This window comes from Tupaia chinensis, unplaced genomic scaffold (assembly GCF_000334495.1).
Source record: "Tupaia chinensis unplaced genomic scaffold, TupChi_1.0 Scaffold144119_1, whole genome shotgun sequence".
In the NCBI taxonomy this organism is placed as follows: domain Eukaryota; kingdom Metazoa; phylum Chordata; class Mammalia; order Scandentia; family Tupaiidae; genus Tupaia; species Tupaia belangeri.
In genome coordinates, this window is record NW_006203974.1 from 363076 (window position 1) to 375430 (window position 12355).

At 52.4% G+C, this 12355-nt stretch overlaps 1 long non-coding RNA gene across 1 annotated transcript in view; it reads right to left on the reverse strand.

The window, feature by feature from the left end:
- The window catches only part of LOC102501666 (uncharacterized), a 3638-nt gene extending 2791 nt beyond the window's left edge, over positions 1 to 847 (reverse strand). Inside the window, exon 1 of the long non-coding RNA XR_337052.1 lies at positions 685 to 847. This is a non-coding gene — a long non-coding RNA (uncharacterized LOC102501666). The remainder of the gene's footprint in view (positions 1 to 684) is intronic.
- Between the last annotated feature and the right edge of the window lie 11508 nt (positions 848 to 12355).

Sequence of the window (12355 nt, forward strand, 5' to 3'; positions counted from 1 at the left end):
GAAAACGGGGGGCCGGCCAGGGGGGAACGGCCCTTCGATGGACCTTGGACATGCGGAGCCCGAGAACTGTACGACCAGCCGCGAGCCCCAGGGAGGGCCCAGCTCACTCGGGCCCTGCGAGCACCCGCGAGGTCTGCGTGCTGGGGAGCGCAGGGGCCGGCCCCGCTGTCGGAACCCCCGCGCTCCGAGCGGTGGCCACGGCGCTGCGGTCACTCAGGTACAGGCGGGACGGAGCCCCGGGGGCGCGGCGGCTGCGGGGCTGCGCCCGGGCCCCCCAACCCCGGGACTCACAGCAGGCGGGTCCTGGGCCGCGTCCGCTGGGCGCCGGGGCTGCACGTGCGCGGCGCGGCCTGCGAGGCCCCGCTGGGCGCCGCTGCCACCTGGTGGCCGCTCGGCCGCATGACAGCTCCAGAGTTCTCGTTAGGGTTCCGAGTTTTTGAGAGCTTATAGGGAGACTTTTACAAGTCGAAAATGTGAGCCCGAAGTTGTGAAGGGGCAGTCGCGCGGCAGGAGAAAGGAAGCAGGGAGGGGAGGGGAGGGCAGGGCACGGCTGGGAGAGCTGGACGGATCCGGGGGTCCTCCCAGGACCGCGCGGTCACTTTGCACGCGCGCAACTGGCAGAGGATCAGGCCCGCCTGGAAGAAGGCTCGTTTCTGCACGCTGGGTTCCAGCTGCCCGCCTTACCTGCCTCGGCCTGACCTTGACTCTGTCCCTCCATTCGGGCGGCAAGTTGCCCTCCTGAGCCGGTGTGATGACACTACCTGAAGAACAGACAGGGTTGCTGGTAGGACTCCGCTTCTACCTTGAACTCTGACGTTTGCCCAGGAGAAGTTCGGGGGAGCGGCTTTGAGCAGAACGAAGCCTTCCGGGTTCCCGGAAACAGTCCTCCAAGCGCTGGCGCTGGTCCCTGGAGCGTCCTGCCTGGCCTGTCCGGCTGTGGCTCTGCATTGTGACCTTACCTTCCCAGGAGGCTGACGCCGGCCTCTCTGGCGTGCCTTGGTTGGAGTGTGGGGTCCCTGGGGTGCAGAGTAGGTGAGCACCAGCGGAGTCGCACCCCATGAGGGACCCCAGTGTCTGTGGCCTGCGGGGCCCTGTGGCTGTGGGTGCTGGGGAGCCGAGGGCCAGCCTGTCTGACTCCTCTTCTCTCCACGTGGTGTAGCTCCAGCTCCGGCAGAGAGGCTGACTTTGTGGGAGTCCCATCCTGTCAGGAGCAGTGCTGCCAGCAGACGACACAGCCGCTTCCTGGAGTCCTTATTTATCTAGAATCCCAGGACTGAGGGAAGCCTGAGGACCGGGGGCCTTCGGAGGGCCCACCTATCTGAGTTTGTTCAAGTGACGGGTTTTGTCTCATTCCTGGTGTTAGGGACCTGCTAGGGAGTGGGGTGCAGGGCAGTGACTGAGGGAGGGTAGCTGACGGCTGCCTGACCCAGGAAGTAGCTGGAGCTGTTTCCTAGACTGCGACAGCACAGGCTTTGAAGAGGGCGTATAGGCCTAGCCTTCTCCTGGGGCTCTCTGAGTCTCTGATCCGTTTTACAGGCTCAGAGAATTCACCCCATGGTCACCTTTCTGTCTCCGAAGAGGAAGGATCACACAGACTCACACCTGGCCTGTGTCGTGGCTCAGGGTCTGGCACCGTGACAAGCCCCACGGACAGGTGCTTGGACATCTGCAATGCAGTGGCCACGCTGGAGACCTTCCTCCTTGCAGACTGTGACTGGGGTCCTGGGATTGTGTCCTAACCCTCTCCCTTCTCATCTGTGCTTAAAAGTCTGGTACCGTTTCTCCTCCCTGCAGTCCAGTCCTTTCTGACTTGGCCCTCAGTGGGCTGGAGGTTAGGACCTGGGCATCCGGAGATGTGGCTCAGACGTGGATCAGACATGAGCCGTGGGAACCCGGGTGAACTCCTTGGCTCTGTGGGCGGAACTGTTCTGGCTGTGACTGAAGGCAGTGATGGCAGCTGCTCGTTCCTGGAGCCCGCAGGTGAGGCACCGGGTGTGAGAGGTCTGGAGGGAGGCTGGCAAGTACCTGGTGGCCCCCGTCCCTGCTGTCCCGGCCCTTCCGCTCTGGCTTTTCCAGCAGACGCAGCCCCAGGCCTGCTGCACTAGTGCCTCAGAGACTCCGCTTTGGAGGGGATGTTTTTCAGAGCCCCACACCCCCTAGCTGTGCTGGGTACGTCTGATTGAGGCCTTCAGTCTTCTGTCTGGCTGAGCCAGCTTAGTGGAGGTTAGGCCTGGGACCCTCAGTTCATTAAGGCCACGGTGAGTTACTCAGACTGACAGGACTTCGTGCGTGCCCTAAGGTGACTCCGAGACCATGGCCGAGAGACCCCGGACCTTCCGGTACAGAGGACAGGCGCTCGGGATGCTGGGGACCTGGACCCGGGGACAGGGATGGTGCTGCGGGAAAATGGCACCTCACCCCTCGTCAGGCACGAATGGGCTCCCTGTGGGATGGGAAGGCTGGGCCAGGTGGCGGGACTTCGGGGTTTCAGCCGAGGATTCAGGAAGCAGCCGTCTTAATTTTTAGAGCTGTTCAGGTGGCACTCCACAGCTTCCCCTCTAACTGCGAGCCCCGTAAACCTCTAGCCCGTCTCTAAGCACTCGTGGAAATGGCCCTGTACCCTGGCTGTGTGGTCCCCAACACACAGCTGGGGTAGCTGGCCCGTAAGTACCACACGCAGCGAGGCCTGGGCACTGAGGTCACCGCCTGCCCAGAGCCCATGGGTGCGTCAGGCCCAGAATGGGCCGTGAGCTGCCACAGGCAGATGGTTGCCCTGGTGAAGCCTGGCGGCATCAGATTAGAAGTGGCAATGGCTGATTCCCGGAGAAGGAAGGGAGAGCTGGGGGAGGGCACCTGTCCTGTGCCACTGGTGTGTGTACTTTCTAGATGCTTCCATGGTATGGGTCGCCTGCAGCCAAAGTGGCACTTGCTCAGGGCCTGTTCCATCCCAGGAACACCTCACTCTGCTAGGAGTAGGGGACAGAGCTCTTGGGCTAGGAGCAGACAGTACCTCCTGAGTCTCAGGGGAGTGTGAGGCTGTGCAGAAACTGTGTGGGGGCCTACAGTTGTCCCTGGGCACCCACATCTCCGACCTGCCCCTCTTTGTCCCACCAGCCATGGACAGCCATGTCTTCAGGACTGTAGAGCAGCCCGGCTCCAGCCCTGGCCCTGCCCTGCACTGAAGGGCATCCGGTCCAGGGATGGTGTTGCGATCATGCCCCACTCCTCCTGCCCGAGGGCTGGGGCGGGCCGTCTCTGCGACAGTGGGTGCTGCTTACTGGGATCCGTCTGTACAGAGCAAACAGCATCAACACGGGGACCTGACCGGCCGTGATTTCTAGCTTTGAACCCTGACTGTGTGTGTTCCATTAGAGTTGCTAGAGTTTGAATGTTCCCTTCAAAACGTGGGTGTTAAGCCTTTGTGGCCCACCTGATAGCATTAGAGGTGGGCCTGGCCAGCCCTGTAGCACAGGGGTAAAGTGTATAGGAGGATGGGTCCCACGTGGCCAGCTGCAGTTCAGATCATGGGCCTGGTAGGTGGAAAAACACTGCACATGTGTGTATGTGCCCGAGACTTTCATGGGATGGTGGGAAAAGGATTATAGTAAGACCACGCCCTTCGGGGAGAGGGTACTTGCTCTTTTTCTCTCCTCCCTTACTGACTTTCCCCCATTTCTACTGGGTATGTGTATGTACCCTCTCGCAAAAAAAAAAAACACAAAAAACAAAACCAAAACAAAACAAAAACTGGGGCCTTTAAGAAGTGATTAGAGGGACCAGCAGTTAGCGTAATGGCTATGTTGCGGGACTCCCACGTAGTCGACCGCGGTTCGAGTCCCGCGCCCGGTGGCTTAAACTCACGCTGGGCGCGTGTGCGTGTGTGCCCAAGATCCCGAGAGAATGGAGGAGAAGGGGTTATGCCGTGGTCATCCCCCCTGGGGGGTGATTTCCTGCTTTCTGTCTCTCTGTCTCTCTCTGTCTGTCTGGCGAGCGCACGAGCCCTATAGCAAAAACCTCTCAAAAAAAAAAAAAAGAAGTGATTAGATCGTGAGGGTTCTCCTTCGTGAATGGGATTAAGGCCTTTCTGAGAGCGGCTTCCTGCAGTCTGGCTCACTGCCCTCTACCTGCTGCCAAATGAAAAAGCACAGTGTCCGCTCCTCCCCTGCAGAGGACACAGCAGCCAGGCAGGCAGGGACACAGCCATCAGGCCCTCCCTGGGCCCCAAGCCTGTTGGCACATCGATCTTGGATTTCTCAGCCTGCAGAACCGCAAGGAATAAATGTCTGCTCTTCACAAATGATCCAGTCCCCGCGACTTTGTCACAGTAGGACAAGTGGTCTAGGATGATAGCCCCAGAAGTGAAAATATTTGCACCTGTCCTGGGGGTTGTAGTGAGGCCTGGAAGTAAAGTGCAAACTCCTCGCACACAATTGAGAGCTTCGATGGAGACTGGGGAGACGAAACTGATTCCTGTCTTCATGAGGGCTCAGGGAGGCACTCTCATGCAAGAGCGATTCTTAGGATGCTCCCAAGTCATTTCGGACACACACACCGTGTGTGTAACTCCCCCTGGGTTTCCAGTTCTCCGTTGCAGGGCTCCAAGATCCGAGTTGAAGTACAGCGGCCATGGTGAGCAGTTATGACGTGGGGAGGGTGGCAGCCTAGGCAGGGCCTCTCTGTCCCTCACTAGCAGGCCTGGCAGCAGGTCATCCCAAGGCTGCCTGCAGTGAGGGGGTCACTGGGCAGTGCCTCACTGGAAGGCTGGCTGTGTGCCCGGCTCCTGCACCCTGGGATGGTACCGACGCCACCTGATGCCTGAGTGCCAGCCTGGCAGGTCTGCCCGTGGGAGTGTGCAGGACGGACCGCAGGTTTCTCTAGGGTTCCTACTGGATGGGAACAGAGTATAAATGAGGAAAGATCCCAGAAGTAAGGCACGGGTTTACCGTCTTGGCCAGAGGTGAGCACACGTGTGTGAGAGGCAGGAGGTAAGCATTTCAGGTCTGTGGCTGTACAGTCTGTTCCGCTGTATCCCAGTGCAGAGGTAGCCACACCACAAAGGAGTGAGGGGAGTGACCATGTCTCAGTGGAATGTTACTTGCAAAAAGAGGTGGCGAGTTGGGTTGACCCTCAGGCCTGGTTTGCCAGCTCCTGACATAGGGGAGGGCACACAGAGATACCGTGAGACCCAGAACCTGATCCCTGTTCTGCTGGGCATAGGCAAATTGTCACTCTGAGACCATCTCCTCAATCGTAAAAGGAGCTGCCGGTATTTTCCTCTTGGAGGCGTTGTGATGAGATGTGCATAGCTCCCGCCATCGCTCTGCATAGGGCTTGCTACAGCATGTGCGCTCTCCGGGGTCCGGCCTGGGAAGCCCTGTGCCCTGCGGCCTCCATTCTTCAGTGTCTGTCTTTTGCCTTGTTTGTTGGGCCAGATCCAGTGACTGAAGTGTGTCTCTCCCATCCCTACTCTAAGAGCAGCTCTTTTCAGCCTTCCCCAGTTACTTCAAACAGTCTGGCAGCATCCGGGGCTGTGTGGCACCCCCTGGCAATCCCGCTGCACAGAGCATTGCCTGCCCTGAGACTATAATGGAATCTGAGAGGACTGCCAGCTCGAGGGAAGCTAGGGCAACAGTAAATGATTCCTGGGAAGTGCCCTGCATAAGCATGTTTTGGGGCAGACGTTTGTGGTAACAGCCAGGCAGTGAAAGATCCCAGCATGTTCTAAACACTGCGGTCCTGGCTGTTTGTATCCAAGGAAGTTTGGAAGGCATAGATGGCTGAAACAACCAGATACGTTTACAGCTCAAACCTCCACTAAAATAACTGCTTGGAAGATGTCAGTGATCAGAGAAATGAGGATTCGGAGGGAAAATTAGATAGTATTCAGAGGGGCGGGCTCTCACGCTGTGGCATCGCTCCACATTCTCGTTACTTAGACTATGCACCGAGGCCAGAGATGCTGCTGGGTCTCTGTGAAGGCAAGCTCATCTCACGTGATGAATAGCTACACGTGCACCGCCCCGAGTACTGCAAGGTCAGAGGACGGGCGGGGACTGCTATGAGCATACAAATACGGCTCGACTAAAGCAAGAGGAGGACAGTGCTATTTTTACACCTAGACATATGTTCTCGCTAAGTAAGAATGCTGGATAGAATTAGTTTCAAAGATCTCATGAAATTTGTAGATGGTAAGGGAAAGGAAGAAGAGGCCTTTTAAAAATAGCTAAGATGGGGACCAGCGTATGGCAAAGTGGTTACGTCGCTGGACTACATGTGACTACTCATGCAGTCAACCGTGATTTGAGTCCCGGGCCTGGTAGCTTAAAGCTCATGCCAGGTGTTGGGACCAGCAGTTAGTGTAATGGCTATGTCGCTGGATTCCCATGTAGCCGAACACAGTTTGAGTCCTGGACCCAGTGGCTTAAACTCATGCTGGGCACGTGTGCGGGCCTGCCCAAGATCCTGAGAGGAGAATGGAGAAGAAGGGATTGCTGCATGACTGTCCCCCTGGAGGGTGATTTCTCGCTTTCTGTCTGTCTTTTTGGTGAGGGCATGTGCCCTATAGCAAAAACCTCTCCAAAAAACAAACAAACAAAAACTCTTGCCAGGTGTATGTATGCATGTGTGCTCAAAATCCCAATAGAAGAATGGAAGAGAAGGGATTGTAGCGTGACCATGCTCCCTGGAGAGAGTGATTTCTCACTTTCTGTCTGTCTGTCTGTCTCTCTCTCTGGCAAGCACATGCACCCTATAGCAGAAATCTCTCTTAAAAAAAAAATCTAAAATGACTGAAAGTTTTGTCCCTAGGATAAGGAATATGGTCTGGGACAACTGGTTATCCACATGTGAAAGGATGAAGTTAGATCCTTGCCTCACACCATATGCAAGTATTAATGCAAAAAGAATCACTGATCTAAACATAAGTGCTAAGCCATAAAACTCTTAGGGGGAAACAGGGATAAATTTCCATGACCTTGGAGTCAGTCAAAATAATCTGATAAAGGATTAATACCCAGAATATATAAATAATTCTTACAACCCCCAAACAAAGCAACAAAACAAAAAACAGCCCAGTTTTAAAATGGGTAATATACTTGAGTAGATATTCTCAAAAGAAGATATTACAGCAGTTAGCGTAATGGCTATGTTGCTGGACTCCCACGTAGTCGACCGCGGTTCGCGTCCCAGACCCAGTGGCTTAAAACTCATGCCGGGCGTGTGTGCTTGCATGCCCAAGATCCCAAGAGGAGAATGGAGGAGAAGGGATAGTGGCGTGGCCATCCCCCCTGGGGGGTGATTTCTCACTTTCTGTCTCTATGTCTCTGTCTGTCTGGCGAGCGCACGCGCCCTATAGAAAAAACCTCTCCAAAAAAAAAAAAAAAAGAAGATATACAAATGGCTGACAAGCACATGAAAAGATGCTCGAAGTCATTGTTACTAGGAAGATGGAAATATAAAGAATACTGAGATACCAGTTTATACCTACTAGGATGGCTATACCTTTAAAAGATGAAAAGTAACAAGTATTGGTGAGAATGTAGAGAAACCAAGACACTTTTACATTGCTGGAAAAGTAAAACAGCGCAGCCCCTGTGGAAAGCAGAACAGGTCCTCATAAATTTCAAAGTAAGTTTCTTGTGATCCAGCAGTTCCACTTCTGAGTATGTACACAGAAGAAGTGAGACCAGGGAGTCATGCAAGTGTGTACACCCAGCTCCTGCATTATTCACAATAGCCCTAAGCTGAAAACAACACACATGCCCATCAGCAGATAAATGGGTAAACAAATGCAGTATATGTGATGGAATATCATTCAGACTTAAAAAAGGAATGAAATTCTGACACGAGCTGCAACGTGGATGAATCGTGAAGACATTGTGCTGAGTGAAATAAACCAGTCACAAAAACAGATCTGTGCTTCCACCTGCACGTGGTGCCTAGCGTAGTCAGGACATAGAGACAGACGGAGGTGACTGCTGGAGACTGGAGAGGGCACACGAGAACTGTGTAGCAAGAACAGGCACAGAATGGGTACCTCGCCTGGGGGCGATGCATAGGTTCTGCAGTCGGTGGTGGTGATGGCTACATAGCATGTAAATGAACTTCCTGCCACACCACTGTGCATTCAGGTGGTAAACATGTTATACCACAATGACAAAAATTGCACATACATATAAAAGTAACTTGGCGTTGCCATATGATGCAGCAGTTTTCCTTCTAGGTATATGGCCTAAAGAATCGAAAGCAGAAACTCCAGCGAATACATGCGAACACATGTTCACAGCAGCACTGTCACATAGCTGAGAGGCACAGCGACCCAAGTCCAGCAACTAGGGGTGGGTATACATGGTGTGATATCCACACAGCAGAAGAGCCAGAAAGGAACAAACTGCTAACTCATGCTACGACGTGGGCGAACCTTGAAGACAGTTTGACAAGTGAAAGAAGCCAGGCACGGAAGGTCATGCATCATGTCATCCCATTTCTGTGAAATCCCCAGGACAGGTGTGTCCTCAGAGACGGCAAGCAGACTGGCGACTGTCACGGGTCGGGAGAATGGAATGAAAAGTAATGGAAGTGTTTTAGAATTAGGTGGTGGTGGCACCACAGCTTGCATATGCGTCAGTTGCCACTGCATTTTCCACTTAAAGTTAATGCTGTGTGAATTTCATTTTGGTAAACTAAAAATTAGCTATATATAGGTACTGGGTCTTCAGAAAAGTCCTGGTCCATTTCTGCATAGAAAAACAAGAAAACACGCCATAACTTTTCCGACAAAATCACACACACATGCACACACACGCATGTGTTGCTAATATGCATAACTACTTATCAGGACAGCATATTAGGTGCCATGTCACGTGACTTACGTATCTGATGCCATTTGGTTTTCACAATAATCCTGTGAGGTGACAGACTATAACCCATCCGCGCCCACACCATCTGGGGGAGGGTGTTGGCAGGCCCCGTGGGAAGGGAGCTCTAGGATGACAGTTATCACGATGACCGCTGTTCATGCGGTGCGTAGAGCGTGCACCTCACGCCTAGAGGTCTCTTCCTGAAAACACAAGAGTGCAGTTTACCACACACCAAGAGGCATAAGACATTTACCAAGTGCCTCTGAGAAGTTATTTCTAAGTGTTGGTGATGACAACGGAACTGTGGGGACAAAGTGTCTAAGTGAGGCAGGGGGAGGACAGGGTTGAGAGGAGATTGTTGCTATAGGAAAAGTAACCATCAGGGGCTGGCCCCTTGGCCTACTGGTTAAGGGAGCTAGGTGTCAAGTGGCTGGCTGTGGTTTGAGTAGCTTGAAAAACATGCTAGGCGTGTGTGTGTGCATGCCTCAGCTCCTGACAGGACGGAGAAATAGAGGGGAAGCCACTGGGGCATGACCACGCCCCGTGGGGGTGCTTTCTTCCTCTGTCTTCTCTGTATCTCTGAATACACGTGCAGTTCGACAGAACAGGGGAAAAGAAATGAAACCATCAGGAACTTGAAAAGATGCTTTCAGTAGGAAGTCCACGTCTCACTTCATAGTCCTGGATTTAGGAGGGAGCTCTAACAACAGCCCAAAGACATCGGTCAGCTTTGGCTTCAGCTTTGGCTTCGGCTTGATTCTGGAGTAGTACGAAGAGCTCAAGAGCCAGGCTTTGTCAAGACAGAGAAAGAAAGCAAGAATGGCACCACCTGGAAAAGCCAGGGTTGTAAAGTCCTTCGGCATGGAAGAACTGAGCTTGGAGGCTCGAACAGAGAGGGAAGAGCACTCTCTGTAGAGCAGCCAGCCCTGTCTCCTGCCCAGCTAGGGAATTTGAGAAAGGGAGAGGCAAGGGGGACAGGAGAGAGCATGGGCTCACTGTCACCTGCGTCCTTGAGGCCCTCTCCCTCAGGGCCCACATCTTGATCAGGGGAAATGGAGCACCGGGTTGTCCCCTAATCCATGTGTTGGGACTTAGTTGTATTATAAAGGTGTTAAGTGGAAGCTTGATCCCTTCATGGTGTCCCAGGGTGGGGCCTTTGGGTGTGATAAGGCCTTAGGTTGGGGCCCCTATGATAGAGTTCTGGTGCCTTCCTAAGAGGAGGAAGGAGACCAGGGCAGGCAGAAGCCTACTGCCTTACCCTCTGCTCAGGGTCATTCCCTCCGTGATGCTGTGGCCCTAGAGAAGTAGGGCCCGTCCTCCAGACGATGAGCTGAGTAAAGCTCTGTTTTATAGATCACCCAGTTCGGATGTTTCTGTTGGCAGTGAGATAGCAGACTAATACATGGAGCTATCGAACATCCAGATAGGAAGGCAGTCCTCGAACTTCCCATGGCTTCCCACCGGTCTACTTCATTTAGCGTTGTTTTCTGCAGGCTTGTCTACGTGCCTCAGAGGACTGACTCACCCTTTAGTAGAGGTGAAGAGTAGCCTGCTGTGTATACGTGCCACATTTTCTTTATCCATTCAGTTGTTGGGCACTTAGGTTGACTCCATATTTTAGCTATAGGTTAGAAATTATGATAATACATGAATTTTGAAAAAGTGTTAATTGGCCAAAAGTGACAACTTTGGGTCACTTTTGACCCACTTTTGGGTCACTAGGATGCCCAGCTGGATTTAAACCTTAGGAGATCAACTCTAAATTCCCTTAATAGCTGCATGTTTTAGAGACTGGTCAACCCTTCTAAGCCTCACTTTCCTTATAAAGCCCTGGGGGTGGGGCTAGGGGTGGGGGTGCAGAAACTGCTCGCCCCACAGGTGGGCGAGGGTGAATTAAGGTAAGGCATTAAGTGCAACAACTCCCCCAGAGAGGGGCATGGGTTTATTACTATTGTGACTAGAGGTGTTAGCCAGTGCTAACAAAGAACTCAGTCTCCCTATGTGGGGCTAAAGGTGAGAAGAGCCTTTGGCAGTAAAAGGCACAGGACAGAGTTTAGGCAACATACCCAGGAGGTAGGGCAGAAAATCACTCCTCACAGTGTCTCGTTAGAAAATGGCTTAGGACCAGCAGTTAACATAATGGCTATGTTGCTGGACTCCCATGTGGTCGATGGTGGTTCGAGTCCTGGACCCGGTGACTTAAACTCACACTGGGTACGTGTGCGTTCGTGCCCAAGATCCCAAGAGGAGAATGGAGGAGAAGGGATTGTGGCATGGTTATCCCCCTGGAGGGTGATTTCTCAATTTCTGTCTCTCTGTCTCTCTCTGTCTTTCTGGTGAGCACACATGCCCTATGGCAAAAACCTCTCCAAAAAAAGAAAAAAGAAAATGGCTTGTGCCTTCACAAGGGTACCCCCACTTGGGAGTACCTGGTGTTACTGAAACTGTGCACTTTTATTTTTAATTCCTGAAGTGTGTGTGCACATGAGAGAATCACCTTTCACAGGGTCTTGTCACCCTGCAGCCCCCTTCGTCAGCCCTCAAGCTTGTCGATATCCTGGGCATATGTGTCTGCATCTCGCATGCTTTTGAGCCAGCCCAGGAACCTGAGTCTGTCGTCGGCTCTGTGGTTTCCAGCACTGCAGTCTGGTGTGCTGCGGAATATGCCACCAGGCTGGGCCACATTGTATACTCAACAGGAAGCAGTTCTTTCTATCTGTCTATCTATTATTTATACATTCAGTCGTTATAAATCATTTAGTTTGTAAAGAAATTTCACCCAACATGATATACGCCACATACCAGGTGAGTTGAGAATACTACACACATCGCCAACAGGCAACAAACCATATCTGTGTCCCACAAATAGCTTCTCCATGTCCCCACAAATTTCCCTTCCTGCACTCTTCCCATCTCCCACTCTCCTTTCACTTTGTTCCCAGTGTCCATAACAATTTTCAATGCTTTTATGTCCTCCAGTATTTCAGTCTCTACCAGAGTGTAGACACTCTATGGTACATGTTAAGTGGAGACATATGATGTCTCTGCTTCATAGCCTGGCTGGCTTCACTCAGCAGTAAGTCTTCCATGTTTGTCCACTTTCTATCTTATGCCAGGGCCTTGTTTGTTTGTTTGCTTTTAATGGATTAATAGTATTCCGTGGAGTATATGTGCCACACTTTTTCAACCCATTCATCTCTTTGTGGACATTTGGGTTGGTTCCGTGTCTTAGCAATCGTGAATAATGAAATATGGTTGTGCAAGCGCTTTTCTGACTGAGCGTTCTCCTGCCCTTTGGGTAGATACCCAGGAGTGGAATTGCTGAATCATATGGTAGTTCTATTTGAAGGTCTTTGAGAAACCTCTGTATTGTTCTCCACAGTGGCTGGACCAATTTACATTCCCACCAACAGTGTAGGAGAGCTCCCCTTTCACCACAGCCCTGCCAGCACTTACCTTTTTTTTTTTTTTTTTTTTTTTTTTTTTTTTTGTTTTCC